The sequence below is a fragment of the Micropterus dolomieu genome, unplaced genomic scaffold (genome assembly GCF_021292245.1).
Source record: "Micropterus dolomieu isolate WLL.071019.BEF.003 ecotype Adirondacks unplaced genomic scaffold, ASM2129224v1 scaffold_214, whole genome shotgun sequence".
NCBI lineage: Eukaryota > Metazoa > Chordata > Actinopteri > Centrarchiformes > Centrarchidae > Micropterus > Micropterus dolomieu.
The window spans coordinates 6,317-12,891 of record NW_025744206.1 but is presented as its reverse complement, the minus strand read 5'-3'; the positions used below and the strand labels follow the sequence as shown (position 1 = coordinate 12,891).

The 6,575-nt window shown below is 41.6% G+C and overlaps 1 long non-coding RNA gene across 1 annotated transcript in view; it reads left to right on the top strand.

The window, feature by feature from the left end:
- Positions 1 to 1,194: 1,194 nt before the first annotated feature.
- Positions 1,195 to 6,575, top strand: part of LOC123967279 — a 7,562-nt gene continuing 2,181 nt past the window's right edge. The window contains exons 1-2 of the long non-coding RNA XR_006824223.1: positions 1,195 to 1,332; positions 4,928 to 5,019. This is a non-coding gene — a long non-coding RNA (uncharacterized LOC123967279). The remainder of the gene's footprint in view (positions 1,333 to 4,927; positions 5,020 to 6,575) is intronic.

Below are 6,575 nucleotides of genomic sequence, written 5' to 3'. Positions count from 1 at the left end.
AGTCTTATTGTTATTATTGTTATTATAATCATTAACATTACGATGGTTACCATTAACACTATTATAAATATCTGTACCATTTTTCATTTAGTCTATAGCAACATTACCTTCACTGTCTGTACCTCTGTGTGTATATTGTGTAGGCTGCCTCCCTCCCCTCTCTCTCTCCTTACATCCCTCTCTTTTTCTCTCTCTCTCTCTCTTTTTCTCTCTCTTTCTCTCTCTCTCTCTCTCTCTCCTTCACCCCAACCGGTCGAGGCAGATGGCCGCCCACCCTGAGCCATGGTTCTGCTCGAGGTTTCTGCCTCTTAAAAGGAAGTTTTTCCTTGCCTCTGTCGCCGAGTGCTTGCTCTTGGTGGGAACTGTTGGGCTTCTGTAAATATCATCACAGAGTATGGTCTAGACCTGCTCTTTTATGAAAAGCGCTGTGAGATAACTGTTGTTGTGATTTGGCGCTATATAAATAAAACTGAATTGAATTGAATTGATTCAATGCTGCGTGTTGCTTGTTTTGTGGGACATGCTTGATATGTTAAGAGGAAGAGAACTCAGTCCTGCTCTGAGTTTGCTGATTTGTATCAGATGTGAGAAAATGTCATTAGAAGTTGCTGTTGGTATTCTGTGATGTGACAGAGGGAATATCCAGAAGGTTTTTCTTCTGAGGTGTTTGTGAATGGAAGGCTTAATGTCCAAATAAAGCTTGGTGTTCATCTGACTGATGACCCCTCAGATTGTTAACTGGCAGTAAAGGCTGCTCTGGAGAAGACTGTGTTAAGACTTTCTCATCTGTTTACGGGAGTTTGGCCCCAGTCCCCTTTAGTAAAAAGACAAACAAAAAAACTACCGTGTTTGTGTATTGATAGCTAGCTGCTTAATAACTCTGATAAAACTAAATATTAACCGATAGTTCGAGTTTGATAACAAGGCTAGCTGTTTAAATTTAATCTTGTATACCACTGAATTAGTTAGCCTGTGTGGTTATCCATTTTCTTGTTGTGATGGTAGACTTTCGGCCTAGTGATGCCACAATCTAGGTTCACCCTCTAAGGTAAGCTCCACCCTGCCTCTCCAGTAGCGGGCACACACCTGGAGACAATTACCTCATTAAGAATTGATGTTCAGGGAGCACTCAGGATCTCTCTTGATGCATTGTGTTGCAGTGTGGCTAGGAAGCAGGTTAGGTTTTTGGATGGTGTGCCATCCAACTTTTGTGAATACTTTTTAAATTGTTTTTATTACAAGCATTTTAAGCCACCTGTTGCAAAGACCCTGTAGACTGCATGGCCTGTTCTGCTAGAGTTCACTATAGAGATGGCTGTGGAGGTTGATACTGTGAGTTGCCTTAAATGTCTACTCCTTGAATGAGGTGGAGTCAGAGCTGGGTGAATGACTTACTGCATTAGTTCAGGGTTGTATAGCAACTGCTGTCTTGCCTGCCTGATCAACTATTGATTTTTGTGTCCTGATTTTAAATGGGGATTCTCTTTGAGACTCTGTTAAAAGGGGATGGGCCCTGTGAACTGCTAGGTTCTGCTAAGGGTGGGGCAGTTTACTTGTTTTTGGGCTGCGTGACTTCTCTCAGCCCTTTTCCCTCTTTGAGTGTTCTGACAGGGTGGTGGACTGTGGGAGCCCCTCTTCCCTTCACTGCATGTCAGAGTGTGTGTGTGTGTGTGTATGACAGCTGTGTGCGGACCTTTAACTGAACCTTATTGTGTGGTGTTTTGTGTGTGACTTGTTGTCTTTAGTGGTGGTGCACACCTGTGTCAGGGCATCCTGGAGGCAATTGTGCTTTTGTAACAGTTTGCTTTTATCCTTTAGCATCTCTGCAGCATTGGCCTTAACATCTTGTTGGTTTGTCTGAGCTTGTGTAGCTAATAAAACTGCCCAAAACCTGATCTTTAAATTTTGATGTTTCATGGGTTAAAACGAGTGCTAGTAGTGCTACGCTAACCTTTCTCCTAAGGAGGACAGACCGTAGTAGGACAGTAAAATGTTCAAGTAGCACAGAATTAATTTATAAAAATGTATTATACATATATGCCTGAGCTTGTTCTCCTTGTGTGCAATGACTGTTTTATGATGTGAAGACTATTGGATCTGAATGCTCGACATGGGCTTTTAACTAAATCTACATCTGTCCACTGCAGAGGCTCTGACCACAGCCTGGAGGAGGAACTAGTATAAATTACTTTTAGTATAACATTATTTACAGTAGGTTTTAGTCTTCACTCACCCACTGTACTTCACTGTACTGTTGTTCATAGAAGCCTACTGTATGATGGTGTATTAAAGTTGACATCATCCTTATTTACAAAAACAGTGCCACATTTACAAGGGGTGGTTACCATAAATCATGATGTAAATGTCTGAAAGTGACAACAGGGCCCTTTTATGGTGCCGGAGGAAGGAGTGGTGTTCTGCTTTGTCCTGACAGTCCAGCTTTAATTTGAAGAGAGTGATAGTAGGTGATGGGGCCAGCCTTGATACTATCAGTCTTTAAACCCTGCACAGGCTCACATCCTCCAGGTATTGGGGAAACTCTGGGAGGTCCTGAGATGAGTACCAGGGAGAAAAACTAAATGACTCAACTTCACTTTATTTTACTTTTTACCATAGCAAGAAGGCCTATAAATATGTTAGGAAACTAAAATATGAATTAATATAAACTTAAATAGGCTAACGGCTATCCTAAGCTACGATAATGAAACTAGGCTGGTTAAGGACTGCAGGGCTGACTAAGAGTGGAAACAGTTTCTGCCCGGATGAAAGCTTGAAAAATGGAAATAGTGGTGCCTTGAACACCCTGGTTTGTATGTACTGCACTGACACTTGACATCACTTGCCTTTTTATGAAGTTTATTAGTTTATTCTCATTAAATGATGCCGTTAGTCTTGTAATATTCTGACTTTTATACACCTGAGAACACAGATTTTGGGAGAGATTCTGAATGTGCAGAAAACCTGCTGAAACATAGAAGCTATTAAAGTCTAGGTTAAAGTTTCTAACTGAATTTTAATTAATTTATCATTGAGGTGCCACATGCACATTGAAAGAGGTTACTTTCCCAAACAAAGACAGGAGGAGAAAAGACTAAATCACGCATGCATGTGTGTTGACTAAGCTGGGATGATATTACATGAGAAAAGTTGATCCCTTTACATAAATAAAAATATCCACCAGAAATTGGTGCAGATATTTCACTAGAATGCAGGAAAATAAGTGTCAAAATGTTCACATAATTAAACATGGAAGATTTCTTAAATAGTGTTACAATCGCTTGTGAGCTAAGTGTCTCGTCACACCCCTAGTATTGGGTAATTCAGTGATTGTCTGTACATCCATTGGTACACTGCAACAGGAACTGTTAATAGCTAATTCAGCATGTTAATGATGTCACGTTAAATTTTGCATCATTTTTTAAAATGTAAATAAATGTGAGCTGAACAAGTAGCTAACATGGCTTCCTGCCAGACAAAGTTATCTAGCTCATCTTTCAAATGTAGTTCATTTGTAGTTATAGTGAAATGAATCTTAAAGTTGCAAGTCCTCTTTGTAGACAGTCATGTAGTATTAAGGCTCGTGCAGACTACACGACTTTCAGCGTTGGCCGATCGCCGTGCCGTTCACACTACACAACTTGCAGTCTTGTGATGGGAGTCTTGAAGTCGTTGTGGCGTTCACACTACGTGACTGATCGGTACACAGTACACCAGCTGATAAGGACTCTGTCACCCGACGCTGGTCTCAAACCACGTTTCATCAAGAAAACGTACGTGAAATGACGCGAACCTACAGACAAAACAGCTGTTTATCATAAAGAGTAATTATAAAGGCAAAGAATGAGTGAAAGAATGGATTAGCACACGCAGGTAGCAGGGAACGTTTGAGCTACAGAGAGAGCTGGAGTGGAGTAAAGTGTTTAGTGGTGAAAAGTAGCTGCTTGCTCTGCCTCTCATTGGCTCGAGTCGGCCAACTCCTCCACATATTTGGCATGCTAGATATCTGGCAGACGTCGACGATGTATCACAAATGTGTCGGGAGGCTAAGATGCATCGTTGAGTAGTTCACACATAACAACTGGCGACCGCAGATCAACCGCTGGTTTACTCCCGGTCATAGCCTGACGGTTGCCGAGCTCTCCGAGCGGCAAATGAGGCTAAAAATCGTGTAGTGTGAACTAGGCTTTAGGTATCATAGACGGCATGTTTTAGAGCGAGATGGTGGTTGAGAAATGGTTTCTCGTAGCTCTGGTTAGAATTAAAGAGAAACTTTATGTGAATATGCGACTCTCTGTTTACAGATGGCTGAAAAATTTGCACCTCCTAGCAGCAAATATTCATTGCTGTGCAAAAGTTTTTGAGACTAATCTTTTTAATAAACATAATCCATTTAGGAAAGGTGTTATAGCCCACATACAGAACTGCTTTCACTATTGGTGTGTTAATGTTTATACAGGAAAGGGTTCTACTACCCTAATTTTCAAAATCAATATTGCCTCATAAATCGGGTCTTTTCACTTTAATATCGGCATCGGCCCTCAAAAACCCATATTGGTCGGGCTCAGTCATTTATCACATTTAAAGGTTATAGGTTTCACTGAGAGATGATTCCTTCAGAAATCTGTAGGCAGAATTTTCAGCTATGATCACTCAGGCTTGTTTGACTAAAGCCTTTAGAAGTCTTTGGAAACTGTGAAAAAACTTTTAAAGGACTTGTAAAAGACCCACAGAGAGAAGAGCAGTAGGCACATATTACCCTTTGGTTCAGCCAACACCACACACCTAGGCCAAGACACGCTCCTATTTTCCAAAGCAGTGACTCACACTTTTAGGAATAGGGTTCAGTCCTGCCTCCTTCACTTCATTTTCCTTTTCTTTGTTGACTGAATATTTCTCCTTTTCACTCCACCTTTTCTCTCTTTCTTAGGGACGTGTTACCCTTCACTCTGAAGCTTCCAGAGGCCATCGCGTCTGCCAGAACGTCTGCTTATCTTGAGGAGGTTGCTAAACTTGGAACAGGTTTGTTCTCTCAATATATTTGGATGACAAGTATGCAGTTGTGGGAATGAGTGAACTGTTTGCAGGCTGAAAGTCAAGTATGAAAATGAAATTTCTTGACTACTAACTTACACAATAGATAAAAATAATCATGCTTCATTCATTGATTCCTTTTATCTTGAAAGAATTACCACAAAACGGCCAATAATATTTACAAATTGCAGTGTAAAATCAGACATTGAGCACCCCAATAAAGGGGGGATTGTTTTCTAACGCCTCTGCAAAGATTCAGCGGTGAGATTGGCAGTCGAATCAGGCTCCTTCTTCCTTCTTTGGAAGCATCGAGAGAGACAGAGAGAGAGACCGATTGACTGATTAGCTCAAGAACAGTGTAGAGAGCTTCATGGAATGCTTTTCATGGCCGAGCAGCAGCATTAAAGCCTTACATCACCAAGTGCAATGCAAAGTGATCAGATGGCGTGGTGTAAAGCATGCCACCACTGGACACTAGAGTAGTGGAGACTTGTTTTCTGGAGTGACGAGTCACAATTCTCTGACTGGGAATCCGATGGATGAGTCTGGGTTTTGCAGTTGCCAGGAGAAGGGTACTTGCCTGACTGCATTGTGCCAAGTCTAAAGTTTGGTGGAAGGGGAGATTATGGTATGGGGCTGTTTTTCATGGGTTGGGTTTGGCCAGTGAAAGGATAGTTAATGCTTCAGCATACCAAGACATTTTGGACAATTTCATGCTCCCAACTGTGGAAACGGGTTACTGGGTTATTGCACAGGATTTTTCCTCACACCGTGAGTCAGAAGTCAGCTGTTCATCAGAGTGATGGCTGGTGGGAAAGAACTGTTCCTGTGTCTGTTCGTTTTGGCGTACAGTGCTCTGTAGCGTAGATTGGTGAAGCTGGAACAGACAGACTTCGGGTCAATGTAGAAACTTCCTGGCAGATTAAAACTTAAAACAACAACTTCGGACCCAGTATTTAGCATAACTCCATCAGCTGTTCACTGTAAACACACCGCTGCAGCTGGCTGCAATTTCTCAGCTATAAATTTAATGCCGACAGACGGACATCGGCAAGACATGTGTGGATAATAAACTGGATAAAACCATCAAGTTCTTAAAATAACTCCAGCACAGAGAAAGCGACACAAAAATAAAATCGCAACAGTTTGGAAGGTTATTAAAACATTTCCAGCGACAAGAGCTGCAGATCAGCTGTAGGGCCGTGTCGTCTGAGCGTTGGAGGAAAGTGATGTTTAACGAACTTAATTACCTGCTGTATCAGCTGTTTTGGAGGGGAGGAGACCGACTTTGGCTCTGTGTAAAAACCTCATGACTGATAACTTAAAACAACAACTCAGGACCCAGTGTTTAGCGTAAACGCATCGCTGCACACTGGCTGCTATTTCCAATATATTTAATGCCAACATATGATCTCAGGAGGACATCAGCGAGACTTGTGTGGCTATTCGACTGTTGATTGTGATTGTTATTGGTTTACAAACAAAGGTGGAAAAGAGACGAGCAAGTTGTAGAAAAACAGCCGACATTATCCAGTTAAAGCCAG